General features: G+C 35.0%; 1 non-coding gene across 1 annotated transcript; it reads left to right on the top strand.

The window, feature by feature from the left end:
• The first annotated feature begins 10,179 nt into the window (after positions 1–10,179).
• LOC113000807 (small nucleolar RNA R71) lies at positions 10,180–10,286 on the top strand. Its single transcript, XR_003266128.1, has one exon. It is a non-coding gene; the product is annotated as a small nucleolar RNA R71 (small nucleolar RNA).
• Positions 10,287–15,941: the final 5,655 nt, after the last annotated feature.

Below are 15,941 nucleotides of genomic sequence, written 5' to 3'. Positions count from 1 at the left end.
CTATAATTTTATCATGAAATACATTTGATGAATACAAGCTGTTATCTACCAGGACACAAATTCAATTCCTAAAAAACATCTATTTTAATGTAATTAATGGATTTCACCCTCATAAACTATGCACACTGATGTGTGTTAATTATTACCGCTGTATTGCATATATGAGTTTTGACTTTAGAATTAGATTGAAACAATTATAATATAAAAAACTTAAATATATTTTTAGTAATCCCTCTAAACTCATATATAAACAAAAATAATTAATTTCACATTAATTAAGAAAGTTAATTGACATCATTTAATTTTTCTAATCTCAAATAAAAAATAAGTTTATTTTTAAAATATTCTTTATTGAAACTTGTTAACTTAAATAAAAATAAATCATTGAAAATATAATTAGAAATAAATGATATTTTAAGAATGATAACATTATAAAATTAGTTAAATTGACTTATATTTAAGTTTAATATACAAAATTACTTTTTTTTCTATAGTCTAGAGGAAGTACCTCAAATTTAAGGATAATCTTTTTAGTCCCTCAAATTCAAATTTAAATCTTTTTCAAAAATTCGTCAAAAAATATTAAAAAATATAAATTTTAATTTGAGATACAAAAAGACAAACTTTAAATTTGAGGAACTAAAATCATATTTAATATAATATCAAATTGTGGATGTAACCCTATAAGTTGCGAAAGTGAAAGGAATAGTTGTGTAGTCTTATTTATCATTTATTTTATGAGCTTCTATAATTTTACTGCTCTCTACCATATGCCCAACTTTTGAATTGTTTTATGATTGATGCTAATAATATTTTATTTTGACATAATATTTAGTGTAATATCATATCTTTTCAAAATGTATCTTTTATACCTCTTTTGTGTCACTTAAAATCTTTATACGTTTGTATAATTAAACATCTTTAAATTAAAGGTTATAAATCATGGTTAAAATCCTTTCTAAGAAGTCAAAATCTGTTGCTAAAATTAAAGAGAAACCACCCCTATAGCATATACGAGGTTTTTTTTAGATTATAAACAAGGTTAAGTGTAAGTGAAAGGAATATTTTTTTATAAGGTTAGTTGTTAAAATGTTAGTTTTGTTAAGAAAAGAGAATTTAAAGCTTTTTTCCTTTTTTCTTTTCTCTCAACCATTCATTTCACTTTGTATCTTCAATTTAATTAAACTTTCTTTAGAAGTTAATTCTATTGTAAAATTTTAAGATTGAATTTTTGATAAATCAAAGTGATAAGAACATTCATTTCTCCATGAGTTAACAAAATTAAGAAACATAACAAGCGGTGAACGAAATGGTTGTGCAGTCATATTTATTATTTTATGCGCTTTTATATTATTGCGGTTTCTTACCTTTTCAAAGTGCTTCTGGTACTTTTTTGTTGTCACTTAACCTTCTTAAGGGCTAGAAGCCTAGAACCATGGCTAAAGCTTTGCTAAAATGTCTAAAACTGCTGCTAAAATTAAGGGGAAATCCCCGCTATATATAAGAAGTTAAGTAGCACAAAAAGTACAATGAGATATTTTTGAAAAAATCTGAAATTTTGAAAATAAAAAAGTCTGAAATTATACGGGATAAGGTGCAACTATCTACAACCAGATGCACACGGGGTCTATTTAAAAAGAAGTGCAACTAAATTACTATCTTAAGTTTTATATTTAACCTCTATTTTAGAATCGAAGCTGATTCTGTTGTGATAATGTTACACAATAAAAAAATGTTTCACAAATTCGGTCAGAATTTGTAAAGATTTAAGAGTGTTCATTAGATAAATCAAAGTGGCAGAAACATTTATTTATCCAAGAGTTAATGATAATGCCATTTTAAATTAATCTGGCAAAAATTAAAAACAAGACCGTCTAAGTAGTATCTTTCATTTTATTATATATAAACATTTGTTAATCCAAGAGTTTAATAATAATGTTATTTTAAATTAATCTAGCAAAAATTCAAAACAAAACTGTGTATCTTTCATTTTTATTTATATATATTTTTTTGGTGTGTTTTCATTTTTTTTATATTACTTAGCGACTTCAAACTCAAGAGGGATGGACATGATCTGAAAAAGATTTATGGAAGCATTTTGCAAAACATTGCTTATTGATTTTCGAAAAATCTCTTAATGTAGCAAAGAATATCCATTTTGGAGTATTATATAAGTAAAATTAAAGTGGCTTCTGAATAATGGAAAAAAAAAACTACTGAGTTCTTTATTTGCATTGATATGTATGCACTTGGGTTGGGCATTATAGAATTCCATGCATCTATCTATCAGTGACAGTTTTAAGTTTTCTGCATGTGGGTGTCCTTTATTCAATACTACTTAATTTTCGGTGTCTATTTTCTTTAATATGCTTTAGTCAATACACTATCGATTAAAGCAAAATCAACTTATCTTGACGAAAACTTCGTGGACCACTTTCACTAGAATAGTTCAAACCAAAATTTATTCATATTTTATAATTTATAGCGTAATTATGTTAACCACTCAACGAAATAATCGTATAAATCCTTTTAGTTTGTTTTGTCCGATTCACCTACAAAATATTGTTGGCATATAGATCTCTTCCACTCTTTGCTTTCTTGACTGAATAAAAATAATTTCTTGCTTTGACCCAAAACTTAAGTTGGTCGCTTGTTTGGATTAAAAAATAAAGAGAAAAACAAGGGCTTATTCTCGTGGACTATACAGGTTGTAATAATGAATTAAAAAAATATCTTATTCCATATGTATTAAAAAAAATTCATTAATTCTTTATTGTTGAATATCTTTATTTTATCACTTCTATGGAATCAAATTTAATTAATTTATTACACAATTTCTTCACGACTATACGTTTGGGGGAAAAAAATTATCTATGACTGACGGTGACATTAACATTATCTAGATATACTGTTTTATATTTATGATGTATAGAAAATAAATAAGTTAAATGGAATAAATTAATTCAACGTATAATAAAAAATTAGAATGACACATGGGCAGATTTAGCAATAGCATATTTCCGACACGGGCCAAATACATACACAAGATATATCATGTGTGGGAGGCTAACTAGAAAATATTCTTATTTGAATTTTAAGCAATAATACAGGAAAAATAAAAAATATTTTTTTTTTATAGTTGTGATTGTTGAGAATTTTCAATAAACCTTATAAAATATCAAATGAGCACCAAAACACAGAGTGGAATACCTGAATTTATAGAAAGTTTGATCAACACGCAGTGGAATCTGACAGTGGTCACGAACAATTGGTTTAGTAACTTTCCTCCATCAAATCACCTTCTTCCTTATGAGACCTTCGTTTTCTATTCAGATGGGGAAAGAAGAAACTGTTTATTGATTTTGTGTGTTGGGGACCATAACCATGCCTTATGTTTTAAACCTATTACGGTTCTCATTATTCCCTAATGGGCCAAAATGGTTTCCGCTCATTAAGCCCATATCAATTTTCTGTTGGTAGTCTAATGGGCTCACTTAAATAGATCACTTTATATTGAGCCCATTTAAATGTAAATAACTAATATAAATGATATAATATAATATATAGCCCATATTAATTAATTAGGAATTATAAAATTCTTAACAATCTTCCACTTGGGCTTCATATTAACCTTAGACATTTATATCACAAACTTCTTTAGGCGCACAATCGTATGTTATTTACTTTTAGACTACTTTTATACAATCTGGTCCATCTCATATGGCAACAGGAAATCACTGCAGTTTTCATCACAATTTAGCTTGACTAAGCCACAATGATCACCACTGTTACTCATACTCGATGACATAGATCAAATATGGATAAGCGGCATGGAAATTATATACAATGTGATCTTAATCATGTCTATTTCCAACTAGTCCAAGCTTTATTCTTTATAGAGATCAATCCAAAATGCAATACAAACATTGCATACAAAACAAACTCAAAATAAAATGATAAACATCAACTTTATTTCTGTAGAAAATCCAAATAACAAAATGTTTGTAAACCGTAAGATATAGAACATGAGTAAGACTCTCACTAAACTAAGGTACTGTCAGGAATTATATCCATATGAGCAATGTACTCGTGAAAAAAACTTTAGTGTCATACCTTTAGTAAGTGGGTCAGCTAGCATGGAATGAGTTCTTATATGTTCTATACAAATATGTATTTTCTAAATTCTTTATTCAATAACCAAATACTTTATGTCAACAAAAAAAAAATACTTTTACTTAGTTGAATCCTTAACAAGACTGCTAAGATATTGTCTCAATAAACACCTGATGGCTACTTAATGTTGGCGACAACAGGCAAGCCAGTTGATCGAGGCCGTACCCGAATCAAATAAATATTAAAATGTAGTAACTAGGAAGTGATCCTAGGTCATTTCCCAACGAGCAATGATACACCAAATGTTCATAACAGATAGTAGGAAATAGTAAAAATTGGGGGAGGGGGGGGGGTTGTTTTCTTTTGTAAATTAAACAACGAGTAAAATTGAATTAGAAATTATCAGAATTAAAATACGTTGCTTCCCCTTGATTCAAAAGCAAGTCTCTTATCCTAGGTTGCGAGAATTTATCCTTTATCAGTTCAACCACTTAATCCAACCCTAAATTAAATTACTAAGCGAAATTTAACATAAAGCATTCATTATGTGATTAAGCATCACACACACCAATTACTCATAAACGATCATTAAGCGCAGAGACAATTAATCAAGCACTAAGCATGCCTCAATTAATAGCAACAAATTCAGAGTAATTAGTGAAGAGGAAAAACTGAACAAAATTTAACAGTAATAATAGAACCTCAAAGAGAACTGTGCTTGATCCTCAAGAGAAAACAACGCTGCGGACTTAGCCTTCCATTAATCAAATAGAGAACAAAATTTTATTGTTAAAACTAAAAGTCTGAACTGGAATTGTAAAAACGAAAATAAAAGAGAAAGAGAAGAGAGACCAAAACTAAAAACGAAAAATAGAAGAGAGAGAGGAAAGAGAGAGCTAAACTAGAACCTTGGTGCTGTTATATAGTTTTTCAGCCCCAAAGCTTACAAATCTGTTTTAAATACAAGCCCATAAGTAAAATCAAATCAAATCTAGATAAGATAGGATAAGATAAGATCTAGATGAAATAATATCTAGATGAGATCAAATCTAAATAATATCTAGATAAGATAAGATAAGATAAGATCTAATTTTGTAGAATAAATTAGTCTTCCCTCTTCAAGTCCAAGCCCAATTATGGATTCAAGCCCAAGCCCAATTCTAGATTCAAGCCCAAGCCCAATTCTAGATTCAAGCCCAATGCTTCATTAATTCCCGAAATTAGATTAAAAATATCAAATTAGCTGAATGGGCCCAAATAATAAAACTGCCTCATAAATTTGACAATTAAGACTAATCAGTATTTAAAATGGTGCAAAAAGGGTTAAGAAATAGGAGAAAATAATGGCACATCAAAACCACCCATACTTAGCCTTTTGCACTCCTGGGAAAAATGAAATAAAGAACAAAATCCAAGGATATCAAAGAGAGATAGACAAAACATTTACATATTTCTCAATGAACATCAAGGAATGAAAGGAATGGGTAACATCTAACATGAAGAGATCCAAAGAGTCAAGACATTCGTGAAAATCATCCAAACAACCCAATCATGGCAAAATAATTAATCAGATCAATAATGACAATTGATAAAGCCTCATAAGATATACACTCTATCTCTCAAGTGTCTAGGCTACTGTTTACTCTCGAAGCACCCATGAAAACAAACACCACATAGACTTGGCAAAATTCTAAAATTGACAACAACTTGACAAACACATGCACATGAGGATCAAAAGGTCTTTAAAGGTTGTAATGGGGCCAAGGACAAGGTTGGGAAGAAAAATATGGAATAAGTAGCTAAATCCCAAAGGAATAGAGGAGCAATGGGGAATAAGCGGAAATTAAGCACAAGTAGTAAACCTAAACCCTCTAATATCAACAAAATCAACCAAGGCTCCCAAATCAAGTTCTCATATCAAGACCTTATTTATTCAACTTCACTTCTTTTTTTTTTTTTGAATAGTACGAAATTGCAGCAACTGAATTTTTTTTTTCATTTTTCATTTTTTTTATTGAACAGTACGAAATTGAAGATTAAAGAAAGAACTAGGAAATATATATATACATCAAGCATGGCCAAAATAAAACATTAAGCATGACCAAAAATCTTTTTTCCCAAAGAACAATCCCCCCCCCCCCCCCCCCCACACTTATTCCTAGCTTATTTCCAAAACAATTCCAAAGCTCCAAAATTCCTTAAGGGTAAGGTGATATCATGGTTTTTCACTTAAGGCTTGTAATGAGCTTCTAAAGAAAGAAAGGGGAACATAGGCTCAAAGGGGCTATCAAAGGAATTAATTCAAGGTAAGTCCATTTGGCTAGAAGCTTATAAGAACGAAATTGCCTAAATCATTTCCAAATATGCATGTGAATTAGGAAGCATCAACAAGAATCAAGCCAAGGCCATTGTGCAAGCAATCAATGGGGCTAAACACACCAAAAGATTATGATGATGGATGGCTCGAATTCTCACAAAGGTAAACTTATCACTTTCAAAACTATCATGACATGTAAAGGAAAAACAAGGATTTCAAGTCACAAAATGTCAAGAGACTTTTATTTTCAGAACAATTACCCATTACTTGAACATATCTTATAATTCAAAGACAAACATGCAAATTTAACACAACAAAACTAACAAAATTAAACTAGAACCCAACAAAACTAAAAAAATTAAACTAATTTAACACAACTAACAAAACCAAAACCAAAGAACACACTCCCCCCATACTTAAACAACACATTGTCCTCAATGTAGCACAATTAAAAGATTAAAAGCAATTAAACCATCAAATAGAGTCGGACAAATGTAATAAAAGTAAAGGAGGAGATAGGAAAAGAAAAACTCCCTAAGTCATGGTGGAAAAGAAGTAAGTTGAAGTAAGGAGATCTTTTGAGCAAGGACAACCCCCAATGTGTAATTGGATGCATCGCACATTAGCTCAAATAGGGTTGTCCAATCAGGTGCTTCCTTTTGCAACAAGTTGGATAGTGGAAGGGCTACCTTGCTAAAATCTCTTATAAAGCGCCTATAGAATCTTGCATGACCAAGAAAAGATCGCACCTCTCGCACACAAGAGGGGTAAGGCAATTATGAAATAACAGAAATTTTTGCAGGATCTATTTCAATGCCCTTATTGGAAATAATGTGGCCTAAAACTATACCTTGCTCAACCATAAAATGACATTTTTCAAAATTTAGAACAAGGTTAGTTTCAGTGCATCTATTCAAAACCTTTTCCAGACTATCCAAACAAACATCAAAAGAGGATCCATATATAGTGAAATCATCCATAAACACCTCTATGCAATTTTCTAAAAAATCACTAAAAATAATAATCATGCACCGCTGGAAGGTACTAGGGGCATTGCATAGGCCAAAAGGCATCCTCCTATAGGCAAAAGTGCCAAAGGGGCAGGTGAATGTGGTCTTTTCCTGATCCTCAGGAGCAATAATGATTTGCATATAACCAGAAAAACCATCAAGGAAACAGTAGTGAGATTTACCTGCCAGGCGTTCAAGCATATGGTCAATGAATGGCAGTGGAAAATGGTCCTTTTTGGTAACCTGGTTCAGCCTCCTATAGTCGATGCATACTCTTCAACTGTTCTGCACCCGAGTAGGAATCAACACCTCTTTCTCATTTTTTATCACGGTGAGGCCGGTTTTCTTTGGAACTACCTGGACGGAACTCACCCATTGACTGTCGGAGATATGATAAATGATTCCAGCTTACAAAAGCTTGGTTACCTCCTTCTTCACTACATCAAGAATCACCGGGTTGAGTCTTCTATGTGGTTGTCTTACTGGTTTAGCCCCATCTTCTAAATTTATTCGATGCATACATGTGGATGGGCTAATACCAGGAATGTCCGCCAGGGTCCAGCCTATAGCCTTCTTATGCTTCTTGAGAACTGATAACAACTTCTCTTCTTACTCATCAACAAGGGAGGCAAATATAATTATTGGAAAACTTTTTCTATCATCCAAGTAAGCATATATTTAAATTTGATGGCAGAGGCTTCAATTCTGGTGTGGATGGCTGGATAGTGGTAGAAAGAGATGGTTTCTTAGCCTGTACCTCATAAAGAAAGTCAGAGGTATGTGTACTTCCTGAAACATGGTTAGTTCTACCTGACTCTATAAAATCAATCTCAAGAGGTAAAACATCAGCAGACATGTAATCAATATCAAATTTAGATTCACTCTCAACATCAAATTCAGACATATAATCAAGTACAAATTCAGATTCAATGCATGAAGAGTGACAGGCATGCGGATTAGAATGAAGACCAGTCATGTATTCATCAACAACATGGTCAATTATTTCAACACGAAATACAGAAAGATCTTTAGACGGGTGTTTCATAGCATCAAGAATATTAAAATGAATAGTTATATCACCAAACTCCATAGATAGTGTGCCTGCATATACATCTATCTTAGTTCTAGAAGTTTTCATAAAAGGTCTGCCTAGAATGATGGGAACTGATCCTTTAGAAAATCCCTCCTCCATATTTAAAATATAAAAATCAACAGGGAAAATCAGCTCACCAACTCTAACTAAGACATCCTCTATGAAACCAGCAGGATAGGCAACACTTCTATTAGCTAAATGAATTACCACATCAGTTGATTACAAAGGACCTAGAGATAGAGAATTAAAAATAGACAGAGGCATAACACTAACAGAAGCTCCTAAATCTAGCATGGCATTGTCAAACTTATTGTTCCCTATAATACAAGGTATGCTGAATGTACCTGGATCTTTACATTTTTCAGGGATTTGGGGAACAGATTTACCAATCAATGCGGTGACATTTCTGCCCATACTAATTCTTTCACTTCCTTTAAGCTTCCGCTTATTAGTGCACATCTCCTTCAAGAATTTAGCATATCTTGGAATTTGCTTTATTGCATCCAACAGAGGTATGTTTACCTCTACTTTCCTAAATGTTTCCAAGATCTCTTTCTCTGCCTCTTCCATTTTTTTGTTGGAAATTGCTCTGGGAGGGAATGGAAAGAGGGATATGCTGCTTCTCTTTAGATTCACTTGCATAAAAATTGTTAGGTAACTTACTCTTTAAATTTTTGTCATCATCTTTTTTTGGAGTAGAGTGAAGTTGGGCAGGTTCATTTGCGGATGAGGAAGATGTTGTTGGTTGAGGTCTTTGACATTGCTTTCCTGACCTCAATGTAATGACACTCAGATTTTTGGGATTCTGGACAGATTGAGAAGGTAATCTATCAAAATTCTGGGACTGTTGTTGATTTAACTGTGTAGCCAACTGTCCTATCTGATTAGTTAAGCTCTGAATGGAGGCTATGGTCTCTTGTTGAAACTGCATGTTTTTCATAGTCATTTGCCTCACAAGTTCTTCAAGGGAAGGTTGCAGAGGGCTCTCAACTGTTTGCTATTTTTGGGGCTGTTGCTGTTGTTGCTGCTGGATTGGTGGAGGAACGCATGGTCTGCTTGGGCCAGCAACATTTTGAAAATAAGGTTGTTGTTGTTGTTGCTGCTGTTGTGAAGGATTCGACCATCTAAGGTTGGGATGATTCCTCCACCCAGGATTGTACCTATTGTTGGAGAGGTCATAATTGTTCTGTTGTGGCTGATTTTGCTGCTGAGGTTGAGGAGGTCTATTGTAGATGTTTGCAGCATAAGCTTCAGGCTGTTCAATTGCTTCAGATTGTTGTACAGAAGGGCAAAGGTCTATGTGGTGGTTGGCAGAGGAGCATAAACCACAGAGTCTGGCGACAGGTGCATATTTTTAATTCATGGCCAGTTGGGTTACCAGGTTAACCAAGGCATCTAGTTTACCTTCAAGCTTCTAAGTCTCACCTGATGAAGATGAATTTATGGCTACTTCATGCACTTCTCTAATGACAATAACATCATTTCTGGCACTAAATTGCTGGGAGTTGGAAGCCATCGTCTCAATTAAACTTCTGGCTTCAACAGGGGTCATGTCTCCAAGGGCTCCACCACTGGCAGCATCTATCATACTTCTCTCCATGTTACTGAGTCCTTCATAAAAATATTGGAGAAGAAGCTGCTCTGAAATCTGGTGGTGAGGGCAACTTGCACACAATTTCTTGAATCTTTCCCAGTACTCATACAAGCTTTCTCCACTAAGTTGCCTGATGCCTGAAATGTCCTTTCTGATGGCAGTGGTCCTAGATGCAGGGAAGAATTTCTCCAAGAACACCCTCTTAAGGTCATCCTAGCTGAAAATAGATCTGGGAGCAAGGTAGTATAGCCAATCTTTTGCCACTCTCTCTAGAGAATGAGGAAAAGCCTTTAGAAAGATATGATCTTCTTGGACATCCGGGGGCTTCATGGTGGAACGAACAATATAGAACTCCTTAAGATGCTTATAAGGATCTTCACCTGCAAGACCATGAAACTTTGGAAGCAAATCGATCAGTCCAGTTTTAAGAACATATGGGACATCCTCATCAGGGTATTGGATGCACAAGCTTTCGTAGGTGAAATCAGGTGCAGCCATTTCCCTTAGAGTCCTCTCCCGGGGTGGAGGTTGTGCCATGTTCTCAGAATGTTCAAAATCAGAATATTCAAAACAATAATGCTCAAAATCACCAATAACAGAATGCTCAGGATGCTCAAAAGGTACTAAATGATGTCTAACTAATCTATGAAATGTCCTATCTATCTAAGGATCAAAGGGTTGTAAGTCAGATGGATTGCCTCTAGTCATACACTATATTCAGCATGCACAACTAGTTGCCTTCTTATGCAAGTAACAGTGTAGGTTTGAACTACAGCTACCCTCAAATGATATCCAAAGGACTTGAAATTTTGTGAGCAACCTTATAAAATGATGAGAAGATAGCACAAAAAAAAATTTCAAATAGAAATTCAAAGTCTAACTATAGAAGCTAAAAATGACAAGTTAAGAAAAATAAGAGAATAATACTTGGAAAATAAAAAACTTTTGACAGAATCGCAATTTTTGGAAGAAGGAGACCTCAGCCAGCCTATGGCAGGCTGCCACGGCATGGGAAGTTTTTTTCTACCCCAAATACATATATAATAGTTGCGATTCTGATAACCGGAGCAAAAGTTATGGCTGTTTGAAGTTTTGACAAAAATCAAATTTGCTACTTTTTTGGAACTTCCAAATCTGACCAAACTAAGGGCTCCACCTATTTTTCCCACAAAATATGGATCATAAGAAGTGACCACAAAAAAATTCAACCAAAAATAACAACTATAGCTACCAAAACAAAAAAAATCTCAATTAATTCAGCAAGGGTGGTCTCTAAAATCCGTCGCTAAGGGATTTCCACTACTACCCTGTTTTCTGGCAAGTGTTCTATTCAGCAAAAGTGGTTGCTAAATCCGTCGCAAAACACTATTCACAGCAAAACACCAAAACTGAAATAGGGGAAGCATTGAACAGAAAAAAACTAAAACAAAACACACAATAAACAAAATAACAAGGTACTAAACAATACTAACACAATACTAACACAACACGAAAGAATTAAACAATAACACAAGAATTAAATACTAACACGACACTAGCAATTATGAACCTTTGGACACTGCTCCCCGGCAACGGCGCCAAATTTGATCGAGGTCGTACCCGAATCAAATAAATATTAAAATGTAGTAACTAGGAAGTGATCCTAGGTCGTTTCCAACGAACAATGATACACCAAATGTTCATAACAGATAGTAGGAAATAGTAACAAATTGGGGGGCGGGGGGGGGGGGGGGGGGGTTGTATGCTTTTGTAAATTAAACAACGAGTGAAATTGAATTAGAAATTATCAAAATTAAAATACGTTGCTTCCCTTTGATTCACAAGCAAGTCTTTTGTCCTAGGTTGCGAGAATTTATCCTTTATCAATTCAACCACTTAATCCAACCCTAAATTAAATTACTAAGCGAAATTTAACACAAAGCATTTATTATGTGATTAAGCATCACACACACCAATTACTCATAAACGATCATTAAGCATGAACGTAAATTAAGCGCAGAGACAATTAATCAAGCACTAAGCATGCCTGAATTAATAGCAACAAATAGCATGTCTGGTCAAAAAACATGCAAGAATCATAGACATCATCAAATATTTGTTTTAAAAATAAACTTCATGCTTTGAGAAAGAAAAATAACTCAATCAAACATATAAGCCCAAACTCACAATAGCAATCAACCAAGACAAACAAATAAAATTTTGTTAGTCATCATATAAACAAGTTAATTGAAAGGAAAGTTTCAACCAACTTAATTTAAAAGAGAATGGTTTTGATGTTACCTTTTTCATGATTTAAGTGCCTAGATCTTCAAAGATGAAAGTCAAACTTTTGCTTTTTGCTTAATCTTCTCGAGAGATGTTCTCATCGCTCTCATAGTCCTTGGATAGAAGGTTGATCTCCTTCTCTGAACCATCGGATGAGTCATTGTCATCCCATGCAATATACGCCTTGTTGGATCTTTTTTCTTCATGACTTTTCTTCTCATTCTTCTCTGGCCATGATTCATTTGTGGGGCAGTGTGCCTTTATGTGACCGGGTCGATTACACTTATAGAATTTAAGTGTTAGGGAACCTTCTTGAGATATCTTCCCATTGTTGAAGTTATGGCGTCTCTCCATTCTTCTATTTTTGATGAATTTATGAAACTTCTTCACAAAGAGTGAGAGGTCCTGTTCAAAAATGGCAGTTACCTTGGGCTGCCATTCCCTACTTAAACATCTCAAAACTTTATTAATTAAATCTTCATTAGGAAAGGTTTTTCCTAAGGAGGCAAGGTGATTAACTATATGTGTGAATTTTTTCTGCATGCTTTGGATGTTCTCATTTGTGTTCATCCTAAAAAGTTCATATTCATGGGCCAGTGTATTAATCCTAGATCTCTTAACATCAGTTGTGCCTTCATGTGTGAGTTGAAGAGTGTCCCACATCTCCTTGGCACTTGTGCAGTTTGAGATTCTAAAATATTCATCTATTCCTAGGGCAGAGGTAATAATATTTTTGGCTTTAAGATTGTATTGAACTCGTCTTCTATCTTCTTCAGACCATTTATCTCTAGGTGTTTCTATTGTTGTTGAAATTCTGATACCAGGGGACAGATGTCGTACAGGATGTCACGACATCACGCTTCAGAACATGCAGATTGTATGTGTCCGTATGAACAGATTAAACAAGTAAATAACACAAGAGAATTGTTAACCCAGTTCGGTGCACCTCACCTACATCTGGGGGCTACCAAGCCAGGGAGGAAATCCACTCTCAATAGTGTTAGTTCAAGGTCTAACAACCCCTGTTTACAACCTTCTCACCTAACCACTACCCGTGCGATCTCTACCTAAGACCCAATCTTAGATATGAGAACCTCTGCTCACTCCCTCTCACTCACACTCCCGTGTTTACAATTAATTCAAAGACACTCCAGAGATCAACTCTGTACAAAAGGGATCAACCCTACACAATAGAGATCAACTCTAGACACAAGGTCCAACACTTGATGTTAGGATAACACCAAGGTGGCTCACAAAACACTCAAGTCCCAAAACTCACAAAATAACTCTTTAATCCCGGACTCGGTGCAGAACTCGTGCAGCCTCCATGATTATATAGCCGTGTACGATTCTGGGCTGCAAGTTCTTGATGCTGGAGGAGATCTATCTTCTTCCTGAAAATCTGCAGTTAAAGAACTAAAAGATAACTTTTGATCTTTTAGTTTGAATCTTTAATCTTTAATCTTTAATCCCTGAACGAACTCTTCTTCTTTGAATTTCGAACTTTAATTATCTTTTAATTCGTTCCTAAAGATAGATCTTCTTATCTCTTGCTAACTGCACAATAATCTGTTAAAGATATAACAGATTTATATGTCCAGTATTTTCGGGCCAGATGTCGGGACATCGTATCCGACATCTTGGATCCTGCAGCTTCAATGCTTCACTTGACTTTTATCTTGCATTGTACAGCAATTCCAGTATTCTCGAGCAGGATGTCAGGACATTGTATCCGACATCGTGGATCCTGCAACTTCAATTCTTCATTTGACATTTTATCTTGCCTTGTGCATTGTGCAGCCCGATCTTATTCCTTGACATAACGTTGGACATCATGTGCAGCAACTCCAGCTTTCCTTCATTGTCTAAGTGCTTATGTTTTAACAAAATCTTAGCCAACCTTTTTAAACTCAGTAGTGCTAAGCACTAACAATCTCCCCCTTTGGCAAATTTTGTCTAAAACATACTTAGACACTTCCTGAGCAGGTACGAGCAGTTATGCATGTGGAATCAGCAACTTCCATTTTCAGAGTAATCAAGCACAGCGGAAATTCTTCAAGTTGCTAATCTACAAGTCTTCTCCAGGATGTCAAGACATCTCGCGTGACATCAGCTTTCTGCTTCTGCTCCCCCTGTCTCCATGCTTACTGCTTCATCTTCTATCAGCTACTAGTCTTTTCCAGGATGTCAAGACATCTCATGTGACATCCGCTATCTGCTCCCCCTGTCTTCATGCTCCTACTGCAGCGTCTTCTAGTAGCTTCATGCTCCTACTGCAGCATCTTCTAGTAGCTTACATCAGTCATCATCAGCAGCAGCAGTCTCCCCCTCAACGTCATACATACATCGTTTCCTACTGCCATACATCATACATAGTATCCTACTACTCAGAATCATGCATAATAGCAAGCATAATACTATTACTCCCCCTTTTTAGACATAAATTTGGCAAAAGTAGGATGCATGAAATTAATGTGCAAATAGTACAGACCAATAACAATGAATTGTTCAAAGGAACATGCCCCTATATCTAATAAAAGTAAAAACAAAATTAAAGGTCTGATGATCATGGGGTGGCTTCAGAATCATCATCGGATTCTGTCTCTTCTGCTGCATCTTCCTCTTCCTCAGCAGCTTCTTCTTCTTCTTCAGCTGCTTCTCCTTCTTCCTCAGCTGCTTCTTCATCATCAATGCCACTCTCTGAGAGCCTTTTGATCAGCAGTTCTAGCTCCATCTTCTTCTCTGTGGTGGCTTTGATGGTTGCTTCCAGCACCTTGCATGTGTCCTTGAGTTCAGCAATCAGAGCATCCTTGGACACAGCACCTGAAGCAGCAGCTTTCCCTGATGTCGAGACAGATGTCGAGACAATGTCTGGGACATGTGTCCCTTCAAACAGTTTGTAATGCAGGGATAGAGGAGATTCTCTCTTCATCACAGAGTCAGTGTAGTTTAACATATTGGGATGCTGACTCAACATAATGCCACACAATACAGTAGGGAAGGCAATGGGTAATTTGATAGCAAAAGATTCTGAATGCTTAACAGTTTGATCAAAGATATAGTTTCCAAAATTAAATTTGGATTTGGTTCCAACAGCATACAGAAATTTACCCAAACCTGTGGCAACAGTGGAAGTATGATTGGTGGGAACCCAGTTTGCAGCTCCAATCCTGTGCAGAATTGCATACTTCACACTTAGCTTCCCTGCTGAAAGCTTCCCTTTCCTTGGCCAATGCTGGACTCGTTTGGCAGTGATTTCCTTGGCAATTTGATGCTCAGAAACATCAATATCTATCACTCCATCAGTAGGTCTGCCCAGATATTTGTTAATCACAGCAGGGGAGAATTTAACACACTTTCCTCTGACAAACACCTTTTGATACTCATCACTTTTTCTGTTAGATATGTCAGAGGGAATGTTGACAATGAATTCCCTGACTAAGCCTTCATAGCAATCTCCCAACTTGCTGACAGTCTTCAGCAGTCCAGCAGCCTTGATGAGGTCCATGATCTCCTTGCAATCCAAGGCATCTCTTCCCAGTTCTCTCT

This window comes from Glycine max, chromosome 20 (assembly GCF_000004515.6).
Source record: "Glycine max cultivar Williams 82 chromosome 20, Glycine_max_v4.0, whole genome shotgun sequence".
Lineage (NCBI taxonomy): Eukaryota > Viridiplantae > Streptophyta > Magnoliopsida > Fabales > Fabaceae > Glycine > Glycine max.
This window is presented reverse-complemented; position numbering and strand designations above follow the sequence as displayed.